A 19,818-nucleotide genomic window follows, 5' to 3' on the forward strand; every position below is an offset into this window, starting at 1 on the left:
TGCTTTAGACTTTCTAATTCCAAACAGTAATATTGGGAAATATGTTTATGAAATGAGATATTCTGAGTCATGGAGAAACTTTTATAGGTAATTTTAATTCAGTTGCATTTTGAAGTAAACATAAAATTGTATTTCCTAAATGTACATAGAAAACAATGTGAAATTATTCAAGCTGACCTTTAATTCAAAACAGTCTCCAGATTTAGTATCAATAAAATAAATCCTATGTAGCAACAATAAAAAATATACAATGGCAAAAATATACACTTTCTGGCCCAACCTTAATTTAATTGGACTGTTTATTTTCTTTTGTTTGTTTCTTTGTTTTGAGTTTTTTTTTGTGTGTTTTTGTTTGTTTGATTGTTTTTTTGAAAATACTTTCTGGAACACTATTATTAAAATTCTAGAAAACAACACAATTTTGTTGTGTAACATTCAGTTTCTTATGTTCTGAGTTAGTTTAAATGAACTCGTTGAGAGGAAAACCTTTTATCCCTCTTTTAAGACCTAGAAAAATCCTATTCTTAGCACATGCCCTCCCCTCAATAAATCCACATCAGTGGTAAAGAGGTTAGAATCTGAATAGTCAGAGCTTAAGACATCATCAGATTGTATTTACAACTGAGTGAGGTCACTGGTTTAAAATGAAAATAAAAATATGATAACACGTTAAAGGGTCCTCTCAAGGTCCTGTTGTTCTTCTCCATGTGGGCATCCCACAAAATGCAAAGCTACATATGGATTACCTGGGGCAGCACTGAAGATAAACTAAAAAGGCCATTTTTAGTCTCAAAATCTAAATCTGACAAGAATAAAGGAGCAGACATAATAAATTTGAAAACTCTTTTTTTGTTATTCAATATTTCTGCACTATTGGTAGATATGATGATTAAGACTTGAACTAAGTATTCTTAGTCTCATGAAACTAACACCATTTAGTAACATCCAAACTTTGAACTTACTCATTCACAATATTTTTTAATCTTACTATATTTTTTGACCTTATTATATTTTACATAGTTTATTTTTTTAACCTTAATATATTGGCTGGCTGCTTTGTCAATTTTAAAGAGTACACTGTAGTATACATATGTATTATATACTTATATTTTTAGTATGGAATTAAATGTTTTAAATTATGGTATAGTTCATATCAAAACATCTTTTTTTACATTTTAATATATATGTATGTATATATATATATATACATATATACATACTTTTACATGTATATATGTTTCTTTTTAAGCACAATTTTATCTCTTTAAACATATGTTATGGCAAAAGAGGCCAAAGTCCCTCAGAATTATCAGTTTCTTCAAAGGCCAGGCTATAAAGATAATGATGATATAAAAATCAGAGGTGTCATAGAAAGTTTAGTGTGCTCAAATTTACTTCTGGGGATTCTAAAGTAGAACTTTAACTCCTCTTTCTGAGTTATGAGCAGAGAACTAAAAATATGCCTGCTAGATAAAGAACAAATGTTGTTTAAAGCTGACTGTAAAGGCTTTTCATGATACTGTCGCCTACTGGTTAAAAACTCTGAGCTGCTGCTTCCAGGGAATACGAAAGAGTGTTACGTAGTGTATAACAGAAAGTCCACTCTCATTTATGCTTCCAGAAAGAAATTTGTTCTTACATTTAAAAGGATTTTAAAATGACACTTCCATCCCCAGAGTGAGCTGGCTGTGGTGATAACACTGATGCCTTGTTCTGAGGTGAGATAAAGAGATAGAGAACTATCACGTCAAGTGGCACTTACATAAAAAACTATAGCAAACAGGAAGTACTCTCTGAGAAACTCAGTGAGAGGAAAAACACAAATTGAAACAAATATAAATTAAACACTGCTCCAAAGGTGTTTCACTGAAGGGAATATTTATTTTTAAAGGGGCAGTTTTCAGAAGTATAAGCAAGATTAACCAACGAAGATGCCAATGAACACCCGGGTGAGAAACAATGGAAAGCAGTCCCCTTAAACCTGAAGGAAACAGTGGGGGATCCATGTTGGACATTACCAGAACCCAGTGAAGACTGGGGGTGTCACAAGGAAGTACCTCAGAGGAGCCAGACTAACAGTTAAGCATGGAAGAGTGGGCAAATATGTAGCCATACTGATGTCTCCTTCCATTTTTTAATTTCCAACCAGTGACTCCCAATAGTCAAAGCAAAATTAAAACCAGGAACCAAGAGATTCTGAGTAATACAGTCCCTGGAGATTTGCCTCCTGGAACAGAGAAAACAATAATGGATCTGAAGGGGCAACCCCTTGTTGGATGGTGGGTAGAGAACTGGGAATTATGAGAAGTCTCTCTTGGGTTTTAAGGACACATATATTGCCTTCATATGAAAGCATAATTTTGAATTTAAACTTTCTCACTAGGAAACCAATTATTTACTTTGTTTTCATTTCATCTTCTTTAGGACAAAAGCAGCTGCAAATTATTGTTATACCAATCCCTCGGGCCCATGTTTCTTCCTTTGGTTTTTCTTTCTAATAATTTTATCAGTTGAAGAATTGTTAAGTGGCTCTTTCTCTTTGTTTTTCCAACTTGACTGAATTTAGTTTAAGTTTGTAAAACCAGATTTTCCCAAAGTATCTTTTATTTCTAAAATTGTGCTTCTTAAACAGTTTTCAGAAAAGACATGCATGTTGTTTGAGATAAACTTCAGGTGAGTAGTTTAAAAGAAGGAGGAAACAGAACCCTGACTCTGAAAACACAGAACTGAGTCTAGAATCAGCAGCCATTATAATAAGAGATGGGGTGAATGAATCCCATGATATCCAAGCTAATCTGAAGTCTTGTTCCTGGATGGGTATAAAAACTCAGAAACTTGATGGGTCTTTCCCCAGCCTATGCCTTTACTGCATGTATCAGCTTTGAGTCAGTGCTCTTTCCAGGAAGACACAGCCTCTGTTGCTCTGTTCAGTGTAAGACCCAATCATTGTCATGAGCTGAATTCCCTTTTTCACTCCTTTAGAGTTAATTAATCTTATTTGTTGGTTAAAAATAGTAAAAATAGTGATACATAGCTTACTCTCCTACTCTTTTCTGCCTGACATTGATCAGATTATGTTTGCAGAACACAATTTTCTCCTCATCAGCATGTTTTGATAGCATTTACACATGATTCCCTAGAAGGAGAACTAGCTAGACAGTGGAATATCTGGTCACTTATCTTGTGGAGTTATGAAGATCCAAAGAGAGTCATACACATCTTCAAATGACCAGAATGCACTTCTTTCTGGCCTAATGCCTTCCTATCTCTGCTAACTTCTGTGGTCAGTCTCTAAGACTCATATCAAGGATAGAAACAAAAGACTGGCATGATGACAAATATTTCCCTGCTCTCAGTAAGGAAGATGATTCCTTTATTTATAATGGTTAAATTTTCTGCATTTAATTTTAAATCATCATATTAATTTTTAATAGTTTAAAGGGTTATTAGCTGCTCTGCCTTCTATTTCAGGAAATAAAGAGCTGTAAGTGTTGCCTTCACTTACAGTGAAAATAAACCAGACTCCCTTCACACATGTTACTTTTTATCAAACCAGTCAGACAGTTGAGAACACTGAACAAGGAACGTGCTCATCACTGGAGAAACCACCAGGCACCAGTAAGAAGTGTACAACTGAAATAGTTGACTAATGGGTGATGGCCAAGTGCTAGCTGGAAGAATAGTGATAATCATTGGGAGGAAGGGCAGAACTGGGGGAGTCTCTAGGTTCTTGCATGTTCTTTTTCTTCAATCCATCATATTTGAGTTTGGAAAGAGATGTATGAAGTACCTATCATGGGCAGAACTGGAGGAGAGCAGCAGAAACCATGTGTAGGTTCAAGACAATCTCTTTTCTTGGGAGAAAGGCACTATTGAGGAGACTATCACTAGAGGTGGTGGAGGGGCAGTGGAACTGAAAAGTGTATACCCTCAAAACCCAGAGATGGAGTGCATCCTTAACACTGACGATTAATCAAAAAAACAGAAAACACACCCTTCCAATATTAACCTTTCAGACTAAGTTAGTCAAAATTATGTAACAAGTTAAAGCAAAATTTCTGGTGGAGGGAGGAAAACAAAAGGGAATGAAGAAGGCTTCTCTAAGGTACAGTACAATGGGGAGACCTAAAATTCAGAATCAAGCACTGACTTGGTTAAATGAAAGATCTACTCTGAACAGAAGGTAACCCTTTAGGAATTCAGAGGTTGTGTTACAGTGAAACAGTCAATCCCAAAACAAGTTCAACTTCTGGGTAGACAAACTGAAACCCTCCCAATGAGTTCATAGCAGAAAGAAAGGGATGCTTATTTCTTTGCATAAACACTATCCACTTCAGCATATGACTGACAACAAGGCAAAGATGTCCATTCTGATTACACCTTTTTAGCCTCGTACTCTTATCCACTGCAAAAAGACCAAAAAAACGGAGGGGGGAGACATATATATAATGGAAAAGAAAACATAAATGCATCTCTGTTCATAGATGGCATCGTCATTTATGTAGGAAATTCTAAAGAATCTACAAAATATTTCCTAGATGTAATAAATGAGCTTAAGAGAATTGAACTATGTAGTCAATGTACAAAATCAATTGTACTTCCACATATTAGCAATGAATAATTGGCATTCAAAATTTTTAAAAAACACCATTTACAATGGCACCCAAAAATGATGTATTTCATTACAAATCCAGGTTTATTTTCTCTTTTTTTCCTATCTCTGAAGAACATAAAATCTTCTTTTTGATAAACTGTATTTCCATAGTTTGCCTATAGAATCTTGTATAATTTTATATAAATGGCCCCATAAATACATTTAGTCGTTAGTATTAAAAATACAAACTTATATAACACTATGTTTTAAGGGAGCAATAGTTGATTTTATGATATCATCTTATATGGTGACAACTGCAAGCCACTGATAAATAGAGAAGGTAATTTAAAAAGAACTCAATAGGCTGCAAGTCAGTTTTTCTCACTTTCTTTGCAAAAAATAAGTTCATATTTATTTTGCCAGACTTGTTTCATTCCCATGGGAAAAGTAAAAACAACATGAGAATTTTTAGATGATGTTTGCAAAACATTACCATTTAAGATCTGCTGGAAAAAAGAAAGCATTTAATTTGGCAGAGTTCAGTTCTTGTGAGCAACTGCTCAATTTGACCAAGATCAGCTGTCAGCCTTTTCTTGTCTTTCTTTTTTCACCTATTCTTCTCAATGTTGTCAGGTTGAAAACACTGCTTTTCTCTGGCATTCAGGTTAGACTCCCATCAAGAAGGCTGGAAACCTTTTCTGTGAAAACTCTGGTATCTTTAGCTAGAACAAGGAAATAAAGGGAAAATGTTACCAATAGACCAAAAATGTGAATGGCATTTCCTGTGTCTGGGAAAAATATAAGATGGAAAAGATAGATCTAAAAAAGAATACTTACCCAGTTAACTCCTGTGCTTATAAATAAGCATATTGTGGTGACATTAAGCAATCAGGAATTCAGGGTGAGGGGGTAAAATGTATCAATTTCTCAAAAGGGAATGGGATGATAAAATAAGTGCATTTAGCGCAAAATGCTGCTGTGTGGACTTGACTCGAGAATTCTTGAGTTCACAGGAAATAGATTCAGATGATAGACATTTGCTTCAATAATGACACAAAAGGAACAGATATGGCAGAAAGAGTAATAGAGACGATATTATATAAAAATAAACATAATCAGAAACAAAAGAAAGTAGGGACTCGAATGGAGAAAAGTTGAAAAAAGAAAGGGAAGAATTCAAAATAAAGGGGCAGGAAGTATTTCAAACTGGACACAAAAGTAATCAAATAATTTCATCAAATAATGCGTTAACGAAACCATGGCATGTCTTGGAAAAATGTTCCATTTTAATGTCACACTATACTTTCCTCAGGAAAGGATTATCATAATTTATAATTATCATGAGCAAATCTATAAATAAAAATATAAGAATGTTTAAGAAGAAGAGAAAACATGAAAAAAAAATTGAACCCTAATACTGCATCATTAGTACCATAGTAAAAAAAAAAAAATTCCTTGACTAAATAGATGGGAATGAGCACTAACAAAAAGAATCTCTGGGTAGTCAGTACTAAACAAAATTAGAAACAATAGCAGAAAGGAGTGTATTCCTTCCCCTTCTGTTTTCCCTCAAAATAGAACAGGACCCATCTGTTTAATTTGGGGTGAGGGCAATGGTTGGTTAATGCTACTCTTCAGTGGCCTTGCTCCTTTTATACCCCCTCCCAACGTACAAGTGGGTGGGATGGACATTTTGTGACATCTGAAGATTATATAATTTAGGGGATCCTTTTTAAGAAAAAAGAACACACAACTAGAGGCACTTCTGTGGGCACCTGGGTGGCAAAGTCAGTTGAGCATCCCACTCTTGATTTTGGCTCAAGTCATGATCTCATGGTCCTTGGCTGGAGTTTGCCTCCACTTCGCCCTGGGCAGGGAATCTGCCTGTCCCTCTCCAGACCTTCTGCTCCTGCTTCTCTCCAGCCCCTCACACGTGAATGTGTGCCTGTGCTCTCTGTCTTCAAATAAATGAATACAAAAAAAAAAAAAAGAAAACACAAATCTAGGAATAAGATATTAGATAAAATAGTACTTTATAGACTGAGAAAAAGTATAATTACTGAAAAATTGTAAAAGCTAATAGACCCATCATTATTTTTCTTAGTTCAGAATGTTTTTTCAAGATAAGCAGACTGTATTGTTAACAGAAAATTTAACATTATTGTCAAATATGGAAGAAAAAAGAAGTCTATAAAAAGGTATAAAATGTGTTTTTTGTAGAAGCCGTTTTAGACATTCTGTTTCTGTAACACTGTTTTAGATTTGTCCCTTCAAACTAAAAAAAAAAAAAAATTCTTAAATTGTATTTCATATTATTTCTGTGTTAATCCAGGTACTCTAAGAAGAGAGGCCAAGATGGGAGCAAATGTCCATTTATGAAAACGCCTGTGAGAAGAAACAGGGAGGCAGTCAGTATCAGACAATGATGCAAATCTGATGGTGAGGGAGATTAAACTTCATTAGATTCATAGGTAATCTATCCCTTGAACATGTCAAGTGTCTAACTAAAGTATCTTTAAGTTTAATTTTGAGAGGGAGTAAAATATAAAAGAGTAAAGTCCCAGAAAAGTGCAAAGAAATTGCAAGTCCATTTCCCTGGGAAAGTGACTTGTCATGCTTTACTACCTAGCTCCTAATTAAATTAAAGGAACAGAAAATGATCTAATAGTGAGAGAAGTACTGGAAAAACAAAAGTAAAACAGCTGATGAGTTTACCGGAGGTAAGTAAACTCACAAAAGGTTGTCATTATGTGTGTGGAAGGAACGAGGGGATGGATGTGTTTATGAACAGTGGAATCCATAGTTGTTGTTGTTGTTTTTTCCTTTTTATTAAAGATTTATTTATTTATTTATTGAGAGAAAGATTGAGAGAAAATGTGCACATGTGTGAGGGGAGGGGCAGAGAGAGGGGAGAGGGACAAGTAGACTCCTTGTTGACCTGGGGCTTGATCACAGCAACCCGAGTTCTTGACCAACTGAGCCACCCAGATATTTTAAAGCCTCTACAGTGTGTAACAGGAACATCATGTTTTTAATTGTACACATTTAATTTCTACTTTGAAAAATCAATATTTGAATTCTTTGGTACTTTGCCAAAACTTTTAGTATCTTTATTATGTAAGATATTTTGAGCTCATCTGCTACTACGTTCTATGTTTATTAAAAATGGAAGAAATAGAAATGTTATGGTAAGACCACAAAGACGGAATGACTAGAAAGTAAATATTAAAGCAAAAGAAATGTATTTTTGGGGCACCTGGGTGGCTCAGTGGTTTAAGCCTCTGCCTTTGGCTCAGGTCATGATCCCAGGGTCCTGGGATTGAGCCCCGCATCGGGCTCTCTGCTCAGCAGGGAGCCTGTTTCCCTTCCTCTCTCTCTGCTTGCTTGTGATCTCTCTCTGTCAAATAAATAAATAAAAATCTTTAAAATTAAAAAAAAAAGAAATGTATTTTTAATGGATAGAGTTATAATTATTTAAATATTTAAAAATAATCATTAAAAAAGCAAAAGTTATGAAATAATGGGAAGCATATTTGTGAAATAAATTGAACAAAATTTGATAAATTAGTAGGATTTTGTTGGAATGGAATTTAGCAATAAAATAAACCAAACACAATTTATTCAGCAATGTCTATGACTAGTTCTCTTTCAAATGGACAAATATTCTTCTAGAGCTGAGAACACTTTCTGAATGAACATAAGAACTATCAGTTGCTGTAGTAGTTTGCTTTAAAAGAATGTGGAACAAACCCTCTATATTAACATTTAAGGTGATATAAAATCAACTTCCTCTGAAAGTTTAAGTAAGTCTCTCTTAGTGATCTTTGACCCTGCAAAGGTCACCTCTAACCTCGGGAATGTATGTGATAAAGGAACAAAGGTCAGCGAATTGTGATCACAAAATCAGAAGCCTCATTCTGTACAACACTTTCATGGGTCAAGTTGAAAATTCAGAAACAATATGTAAGTATTGAAGGAAACATCTAAAAAGAGACATATTTTAGGAAGATGTAAAATAGGGGCACCTCGATGGCACACTGAGGTTAGCCTCCAACTCTTGGTTTTGACTCAGATTCTGATCTCAGGGTTCTGAGATAGAGCCCTGTATCTGCCCTCAGCACAATGTCTACTTGAGCTTCTCTCTCCCTCTCCCTCTGCTCCTCCCACTACAGCTCTCTTTCTCTCAAATAAATAAATTAATCTTAAAAAATGAAGATGTAAAACATATACAAAGCAGACATAGGTCTTCCCATGTATATTCACCATCACTAGAAAAACTACCTGACATATCTGCAAGTTGTGGCTGCTTGTGATCGTCCATCCTAATTGTTGTGTTGTTATTTATAACTAATAATAATAATAATTTATAAATAATAATAATTCATGTGGGATAGATTCCATTCTGAATATATCATAAAACACACTGGCTAAAGCAAATTAAATTTAGTGACCTGTGTGGACCATTGTTTATGTAACCTAAAGCTTCTATTTCCATGAAGTGGTCTAATTCTACAAAAGCTGAAAAAGATCAAAGACCAAGAAAGCTGAATGAAACTAAAAGATCCATGCTGTGTTTCTATTTCCTTCTTTATTTTATTGCTAGGGTAATATTTAAAGCAATCTTTAATGTACTCAAAAGCATACTGAAAAACAATTTGCCTAGGGGACAAAGAATAAAGAAAAGAGAGTGATATATGACTTCATCAAGCTCAGCAAATGCCATTTTGATGGATTAACAGAATCACTGAATACATTTAGTAATCAAAACACTAAAGTATTAAAACACAGGATTGCCAACATGTGTAGATATTTGATAATTACGAAACACTAACCAAGCATTTCAAGTTCTGCTCTGGTTAAATTTAATTTATTTGGATATGCAATTATTTCAGGCTCTTCCAGAGTAACTAAATGTCTTGGTCGAATTATAATGTGAATAGTTAAGAAAATTTACAGTGGATTTTCCAGTATAAAAGTTATAGCAGGGTGCCTGGGTGGCTCAGTCACTTAAACAGCTGCCTTCAGCTCAGGTCATGATCCCAGGGTCCTAGGAACCAGTCCCGTATGGGGGTCCCTGCTCCACAGGAGTCTGCTTCTCCCTCTCCTTCTGCCTGCCACTCTGCGCACTTGTGCTCTCTCTCTCTGTCAAATAAATAAATAAAACCTTTAAAATTAAATAAACAAAAGTTATGGCAATAGGTAAATTGATAGACTGAGTGATAACTATATAGAGATACAGAGATAGATGTAGGAATAGATGCATATACATAGATACAGATATATACATACACACATGAGTGCACACATGCATAGAAGTTGCAAGTCATTTCTAGATTAACTTAAATAATGTCAGTCTATTTTCATTTTATCTCTTCCTCTCATATATTTCAATTACATAAAGCATTTATTCATGCCAGGTACTTATAAATGGAAACAAACTTCATTTTTTCCCCTGAAAAAGAATGTCTTCAAATTCTGGGCTGGCTTCATCAGCATGAGCATCACTGGTAAGAAGTAAATAAATGACTGCTCCTGGACCCAGAATTTACTTTTTATTTCTTTTTTCTTTTCTCTGTCTCTTTTTTGCAGTAGGATTTAAAGTTGAGTCTCAAAACATCAGCTAAGAAACATGGTGGCTCCCTGTACATTGTATTCCTCCAGTGTTCTTAAGAGTGTCTCTTCCAGCTCCTATCCTTTATACAAACACACACACTAATGCACACACACATGCACACACACACACTGTCTCCATCTCTTCCAGCATTAGTCCCCTAAGTTATTTTATGAGATGCAGGGGATTGCTCCTTTTTCATCAGCTGAACTATCTTATCTTACCGGGAAAGAAAATAGGCAATACCAGAAAATACAATATTTAAAATATAGAAAGATCATTCTCTCTAGTACAGACTCATAACATTTTCTTTGTAATTTTAGAACACTATATAGTTACTTTCTGAACAGTGAACACTTTTCAATGTAGGTGGGGAAAAGATGAAACAATATTCTGTAAAGAAAATTTCCAGATCAATGACTAAAACTAACTTTACCTTTCATGAGCTGAGCCAAGGATGTATAACCACAAGACTCCTTTAATACACATCTTCTACAATAGAGTCAATATGATCACTCTGGAAAAGAAGAGCTTGGAAGAGTCGTGTCCAGAATGTCCTGCTTACACTGAAAAAAATGTCCACACAATAAAATAAATTGCTCTGAACGATTTCAAGTCAAACATACAAATGTTTCAATAAATGTAAGTCTATTTAGAAAGTCTTTTTAGTAGAAAAAATTCTGAAATGCATATTTTGTTTTCACTTAAGTGTCAAAGAAAGAAAGAAAGAGAAAGGAAGAAAAAGAAAAAAGAAAGGAAGGAAGGAAGGAAGGAAGGAAGGAAGGAAGGAAGGAAAAAGAAAGAAAAGAAAAAAGAAAGAAGGAAAGAAAACTTTTTGCTATCAATATCTAAAGCAAAACATTCCTTATGCTCAATTCTTAAGCTTAAGGTGAATGTTTATTTTTATCAGATGGCAACTGGTTGCTGTTCTATTTACTATCTTCACAATATCCACTAAAATAATTAAGGGACAGCTATAGTGTTAGATGGCTACAGTGACATATTATTGGTATTATTATTGAGTTATTATTGAATAATATTATTACTGAATTCTATGGGAAGTGAAAGATATATACACAAACCTAGATGTGTGAATGAAATCTAGTTGTGCATAGCCTTTAGAAGAGTTAGTGCGATATAGAAAGTATTCAATAAATGTTAGTTATGAGTGATGTTATTGCTATTTCAGGTCTGAAATCTTGATTTTTCTCATAGTCAGTCTATTTTGAAAGAAAATTACCTCATGGAATAAATCATTCCATGTATCTAAACCTATTACGATTTATTCATTTAAGCCCAAATGCATAATTTACATGTCATTTGTTTATTTTTTCATTCTTCCCTTTGCTGTCGCTTCTTTTTTTCAAATTGTTACTGAGTCCTTACTCTGTGAAAGGCACTTTTTCTTAGGTTATGATGATACAGAAATAAATATAAGTTTTCAGCTTTACATCAAGTAATTTAGAATTAAAATGTGGAAATAACAGGAAGAGCAGCACAATTATATTGTTTTAGAATTTGAGACAATTTATTAGCAAGCCTTATTTGATCACATTTTCCTCATAATAATAAATAACATTCCTTTTCATAATAGGAAATGCAACTTCTTCAAATTTCTCAACCTTCTCTTTTGCAAGCATACATCCCTGTAACTGAAACAGATATGAAAAAAAGAAAAAGATTTCTCACTAGGTAGCATTCTATATTAGGTACTCTAACATGACTATGTTAATTGTTTCCATTTGTATAAATAATCATCAGGGCTCTGTTTCTCTTTCTTCTCCTGCCTTGTCAAACTAATTCCAAATCCAACAACCTTTCAAATTAACTAGCACAAAGTCAGATCGCTTGGCAAGAGGTGGAAACAAAATAGAAGTAAGACTATAGTTGGAAACAATCATTCACTGAATGATGAACTTTCTATTACTGGACAGCTTCTAATAATAGCTTGCTCTCAATTACCTGGTTATTCTCCTTACTTAAACCCACATCATGTATTAGAGTAGTTTCTTAATTATGAAATACATGTATGACAGTAGTCTTTGTTTAATAACTCATAATTGATCTTCACGTATTAATCATTTCATATACAATTATGCCATAGGATCAATAGAATTTAATGAACTCTATCCAGTCAGTGAAATAGCTATAAATTATTCATGTCTGAAAATGAACTGTATTAAGTTAATCAAGTCATTAGGACCATTTTCTAAAATAAATTATGAGACAAAGACAACATACCTGTGAAAAAAATGAGTGATCTCTACAAAAAGATCTGGCACTAATATGTATTAAGGGTTTTAGATCAAACAGGACATTTTCAAATATGTTTTTTAAATGCTTTAGTTTAAATCTATCATGCAAATACATAATGTTGTTATTATTATTATTACTTTAGAGAGAGAGAGAGTGAGGATGCCAGCATTCAGTGGGATGGGAGTAGGGAAGGGAGGGAGAGGGAGAGAGAGAATACTAAGCAGGGTCCACACCCAGCTCAGACCTCTAGGCTAGGCTGATCTCACCACCCTGAGATCATGACCTGTTCTGAAATCAAGTTGAACACGTAACTGACTGAGCCACCTGTGCACCCCACAAATACCTAATAATAATTATTTTTATTAAATATTTTATTCAATACATTGAGTATTTCTATTCTAATTTCACAATTCTTTCAGAGTGAGCTTATAGAAGATAATAATTTTTTCACTTTATATCCTATATGCCTATAAAAAAAACATTAAGAAAATGATAGTTTGCTGAAATAATGACTGTTAATTAAAAATGAAATTAATTTACATAATAATGCTGTATTGTATTCCCCAATATTATATTTTCAATTTTTTCATCACTATCTGCTATAAATCCCCCAAATCTGTCTTTAGATCTAATATTATTAGTTACATTTAACTAATTATCTTTCAATTAAGTACTATGTAATTTTTCTAATTAACTTGTCATTAAGTGTTTTTTAATTTTTTTTAAAGATTTTATTTATTTATTTGACAGAGATCACAAGTAGGCAGAGAGGCAGGCAGAGAGAGAGAGGAGGAAGCAGGCTCCCTGCTGAGCAGAGAGCTCAACGCGGGGCTTGATCCCAGGACCCTGAGATCATGACCTGAGCCAAAGGCAGAGGCTTTAACCCACTGAGCCACCCAGGCACCCCTAAGTGTTTCTTAATTTTTGAGATGACATTTTAAATAAATATTTTTAATAGCTTTAAATTTACAGAAAAGTTGCAAAAGTTTCTATATATTCCCTTATCATCAACATTTTACATTAGAGCTGTTCATTTGTCACAAATGAATCAATTTTTATGAATTATTATTAACAAAAGCACATTTTTTACTCAGATTTCCTTAGGTTTTACCTAATGTTATTTTCCTGTTTTAGTACCCATACAGTGTACCATCTCTCATGTCTCCTAAAGCCCCCGTTGGTGTGACAATTCGTCTATTGAAATTTAAATTTCAATAAATTTGTCGTTTATTTCTTAAAATTTTATATATTTTCAAATATTTCTGTTTTATGTGTGCTTCATTAAGAGATGGCTTATACACTCCAACCCATACCCAAAATTCAAAAACTTCAAAAATTTAACAAGTTATTAAATATGAAAATTGGCTAATGACTGGAATATAGTTTTGGTAGTGTGAAAACTGCTAATTTTACATCATATTACCATTTAATCAATTACAGATTAGATTATGAAAATTAATATCACACTCTGTTCATATAATTATGAGAATTTCATGAATGATTCTATGAAATATTTAGAACATTGGAATATGAATATCATCTAATCATGCAGTAGCATTTTTTGTGTTTGATTACCTATATTCAGGAAAACATGGAATTTCAAAACAGTTCAATCATTTCATGTTGATATTTTTTGGAATAGTAGTGATTTTAGGTAAAGTCATTTTCAAAGATTTGATTCCATTATTTGTAGGAAAATGGTATTTTGGAAAATGATTTTGCAAGTTATTTCTGAAGAAAATCCCAAATGATATTACTAAATCAGACTATTCTTTACTGTAACAAAAAAGATATTTTCCAAGCTCTGAAGCTCTGAAGCATTGTATATTATTGTTTTTTAGTGAATTTCTCTGTACAATTAATCTATACTTCATTACAAAAGAAGGTTGAAGATATTTTTAGATTCATTTATATCTCCTAAAAATATAACCACTCCATCATTGTTAGAAAAACTAAAATTTGTGATTGCAGATACCTATGAATAATTTAATATGGATTTAATCAAGATCATAATTACAATTTTGGAAGTAATTTGTGAAAATATATGAAAAAATAGTACTATTTTGCCTCATTCCTGATTTTAAATTTCTATATAAAATTAATCTATTACTACTTCCTGAAAAAAACCATCCATGAAATTAGATCAAGCTGGATATTTAGACTGCCTGAAAGAGGGCATATGGTCCCACAAAAGAAAAAGAAATGTGTGTACTTTTGAATAATTAAAATTATTGTAAAAACAACTAAAGTATTTTGGAGATTAAAAAATAACTGCTTTTTATTTTTGTTTTTTGCTTCTTTTCATGTCAGTCTCTTTCCAAGTCATTCCCCAGTAGAAATTAGTTTCATTTCTCAAAATTTCTATATTTCTATATTTTATATAGTTAACTATCTTCTTCAGATTCAATTTATTTTAGTCTCATTTTTCAAACTAAATATTTTATTTACAACATTTTCCCATATGATTTTAATATCCATTTTTATTTCTGACTACTCTCTCCTTAAATAATCTTCATACACTCTCAAATATGTTTGTAGAAGTAAATTCTGATTATACATAAATGAAATAATCTATCTCCTCATGAGTTTAAAATCAGGTTTATTGCCATTTAAAATAAAGTTCATTTGGGGGGTACCCGGGTGGTACAGTTGATTAGATGTCCAACTCTTGGTTTTGGCTCTGGTTGTGATCTCAGGGCTGTGAGGTTAAGCCCCAAGTTTGCTCCTCACTCAGCACAGGGTTCACCTAGGATTATCTCTTCCTTGCCCTCTGTCCATGCTCTCTCTCTCAAATAAATAAATAAATCTTTTAAAAAAATGTTCATTTTTGAGTGCCTGGATGTCAGTCTGTTTTGTGGCTGCCTTCAGCTCCAGTTAAATAAGCTCCTGGAACGGAGCCTCGCATCAGGCTCCCTGCTCAGTGGAGAGCCTGCTTCTCCCTCTCCCTCTGCCTGCTGCTCTGCCTACTTGTGCTCTCTCTCTCTCTCTCTGTCAAATAAATAAATAAATAAATAAATAAATCAAATCTTTTTAAAAAGTGTTCATTTTTGTTATTAATTTATTGGTTGGCATAATGTATGAAAACACTAAATATTAGAAATGTATACATTTCTTCTTTAACAGATCATCTATTTTAGTAGAGTATTCTCAGCATTACCAAAGAATCTCAGAACATGATATTTTGGTACATACAGTTCCGTACTGAAGTGCTTTCAGCATCACATGGCCATTTTGGCCAATAATGCCAGATATAGTTCAACACACACAGGTAACAGATCCCCACATTAAATCCAAAGCCAAGAACAGTCTGTATCATTACTTTCATGCCTTGGCCTCTGATTGTGTTTTATCATGTTCTGTGCAATTTGAGAGAAAAACAGAGTTAGTGAGCTGGTGTAGACACTGCCATGCCACCAGTATTCCAAATCTGCTTCTATTATTTTTATAAATAGAACAAATACTCTCCAGGGTTCTAGACTTTTGAGGTAAGCCTAGTACTGAATATTCATATAAACCAGGCCCCTGTGATTCCTACTGGTAGCTATCACACTACTATGTCATTGAGCAACCTGAGTCTCTTTCCTTTAAAATTCAAACAAAATGTATAAAGCCTACATTCTAAAATATTTTGCAAGCCAGGTATTTTTCTGGCATATAATTATTAGTTTTTAAAAAGATTTTTTTCAAAAAGCAAAATATTAAAGAAATTTATGAAAACTATCCCAGTAGTTCATTATAGAAAAATTAAATGATGAAGAATGGAATTTTTAAAACAATTTGTTGTCAATGAAAATAGTTTATTTGTAGGTTTAAGCAGGATGAGGGGCTCAGGAGCTGGACTTTGTAAGTTCAAATTTTGGTCTAACGCATACTAGCTAGATGAATTTGAGGAAGTGGCAGAATTTGTGTCTCAGTTGTTACCACTGAAAAATTGAGTTATCAATGACATCTATGCCACAGGATTTTGGTGAACACTGAGGTAGTTAATGGAGGTAAAGAGATATAAATGGTGTTTGGGATATGGAATATATTTGATAAAAGTAATTCCATTATGTTACTGTGTTGAGTCACAGATACGTATAACTACCACCAATTATTTACTTCAGGTCCACTTCTAATATGTGTCTTTCTGCCATTCTAAAATAAACCTCAAAACTAAACATTGCTTTTTTATCTCCTTGGTTAAAGCAACCTGTTTTCCTCAATGTTGCCAACATTATGTCTGTCAGTACATTTCAAACATCAGAGTGATATTTGTCTCTTCCTTTTTCCTCTACAAGCAAGTCATATGAATTCTCTGATAAACACAGTGATCTTAAACAGTACATGACACATTCAGATGATTAGGGGATGTTTATTGAATGTATTGAGAAAAAATAAAGATATATTTTCCCTATTGTATCTTAATGCCTGATTCCTTATATTTAACATTTTTTTATAATTTTATTTATTTATTTGACAGAGAGAGAGACACACAGCGAGAGAGGGAGCCAGAAGCAGTGGGAGTGGGAGAGGGAGAGGGAGAAGCAGGCTTCCTGCCTAGCAAGGAGACCCATGTGGGGCTCAATCCCAAGACCCTGGGATCATGACCTGAGCCAAAGGCAGACACTTAATGACTGAGCCACCCAGGCTCAGTAACATTAAAATAAATTTGTGACATTAAATGTAACATTAAAGTAAACTTGTGACACAAAGAGTAAGTCATCCCCATTTCCAAACAGTATGTAAAATACAAAGGCATTTTCACAGAAATTCTATTTTTGTAAAAGTTAAAACAGTGAGAGAAAAAAAAAAGAGTAGTAACTTCTCTGTCCATTACTCACCCTGGAACTGCTTGGTTTTCCATGTAGATGAAAAAGGAGTGGTCATCACACAGTGTGTTTTAACAAGTACTTTATGGATTGTAATGCAGAACAAATGGACCAAGTAGTGAGAATTCCCTAATGAAGGTCTTCAGGTGACTGGCAGTCAAGCAGAGATGTGAGTACTCATAGGAAATGAATGCCACAAGGGAAGATTTGTGAGAATGGACCAGAAATTTTTATTCCTCGCTTACCCATAAAAAATAGGTTTATCACTTTTTATCCAGAAGACCTATCATGGGTAATTATGTATTTAGTAAATAAATATAAGTGAACATTAGGAAAATACGGTTAACTAGACTGGAAATAGGTATCTATTATTCTGTAGAGACAGTATCTGATACTTACTAAATTATAATAAATCTCACTACAACACAATTCTATTGTCCATCTGCATAAGATCGTAAGTGGTTCCGGGAGGGGGGGGGATCAAAAAACATTGTAGATGTAAGAAAGAAAGATATTCTTAATTTCTAAGAATGTTTTTCTAGGAGTAATGAGTGACTGAGGAAGAGATTACAACTAGATAACTTCGTCTTTGTCACAAGAAACTGAAGGCTAAACACTGAATGTTCTACACATACAAGTGGTTGGATTTACTTTTAAGGCTGATCCAGTTGTTTCATACATTTTAATAATTCACTAATCAAGTTAGCAGGTGTATAAATAGCCCTAGACTGAATGAATTTGCAATTCCAAGATTACAAATATTTTCACTGAACTCACTGAGGAATTTAAGGAAGAATTAGGAAAAAATTATTTTTTTAAAGATTTTTATTTATTTTATTTGACAGAAAGAGATCACAAGCAGGCAGAGAGGCAGGCAGAGAGACAGGGGGCAGCAGGCTCCCTACTGAGCAGAAAGCTAGATGCAGGGCTTGATCCGAGGACCCCGATATCATGACCTGAGCGGAAGGCAGAGGCTTAACCCACTGAACCAGCCAGGAGCCCCAGTAAAAAATGATATTTGAATTTTAAATACATCGTAATGAAAATGTAAGGAGGAACATTTTCGTGTGTCATACAATGTCTCATCTGTGACCTTTGGGAAAGAACTTCATGGGTGTGTGAACCTATGTTCAAATATGATGGTTGAAATTTCTGATACCAGCAAGTGCACACAAGCAGTGTAAAACGTTCAGGTGATTCTAAAATATATGATACATAATCCAGGACATTCTGGGAAATATCGTCATTCCACTCTAAGGAAGAAAAATTATATCAAATGGTTCCAAATAGACAAGAAAGAGATGAGCTTGAAATGTAGTTTGGTGGCAACAACGAAATGTTCTTTCAAGATATTTATCAAGTAGCATATTAGCCTTTAAAAGGATTTGTTACTTTAAATGAAATAGCCACACAGGGAAATAGACTCAGCACAGTCCTGACTGCTTTTTATCTCTATTTCCAAAGGGATTGCTTCCATTAAAGGAAATAAGGATGCAAATAAATACATTTTTTTCCCAGATGCTTCAAATTTGACCCTCTTTACAATGTAAATTCACTTCACTTCAATAAATACATGTTTTAAAACGAGTCCACATATTTAATTCTTTCTGAAATGTACTGTGCAGGAGTTGATGCATGCTAGTAAAATAATCACCTTTTTTTTTCTTCTTCTGCTTATGTATTATAGGCAATGTAGAGAAGGTGTAAAAACTGAGATGTATTTGTTATTGTTTAAAACTGATACCACCATGTTAGATTCTTAGTCCAATGAAAAAGTGATCAACATTTTTGCAAAGTAGAAAAGTTCAGAACATTCATATGAATGCTGAAATGAATTTAATTAAGCTCAACCCATAGTAAATAGATACAATAATTACTTCAATAAATAATGGAACATGGTTTCAATATAGATTATGCACCAAACAACTAAATAAAGGTAAAGTATATTCTCAGAGCAGTTATACATTTTATATACGCAATTGTGATGAAGGTCAATTGTGACTTAGAAGACAATAAAACAACAGACTCAGAAAGTTTAACGAGACTTGTAATCGACACATCATTTTACCATTTCATGTTAGTTTTGTAACTCTTTTCTGAAACTAATAGTAGGAAGTAAGAAACAGTTTTAATTTAATATCAATATAAATCTGCTGCGTCTAACATACTTTGTAGTGATAATGATTGAGAAAAATAATTAACACACCTTACTTTATGAGTACTGTTTAATAATGAGAAATTTGTTGTCCATATGAATATCTAATTTCTAGTAGGAGGAAAAAGATAGATAATTTAGTGATTATATCATGAAATGGATACACCATCTTATGTTTTTTTGTTTTGTTTTGTTTCATTTCTTGATAACACTTTCTTGCATCAGAACATACACAATATGACTTATAATAGCAGTTAATATACAAACAAATCATTAACTTTTTAATACAGCTTTGATTAAAATTAAATTTAGAAAGGAGCTATAAGCCTCAGAGACAAGAAACTTTAGAGTATAAAATTGTATTTGAAAATGCAAAATCCTAAATTAAAAT

The sequence above is a fragment of the Lontra canadensis genome, unplaced genomic scaffold, assembly GCF_010015895.1.
Source record: "Lontra canadensis isolate GAN:19392208 unplaced genomic scaffold, GSC_riverotter_1.0 scaffold46, whole genome shotgun sequence".
NCBI lineage: Eukaryota > Metazoa > Chordata > Mammalia > Carnivora > Mustelidae > Lontra > Lontra canadensis.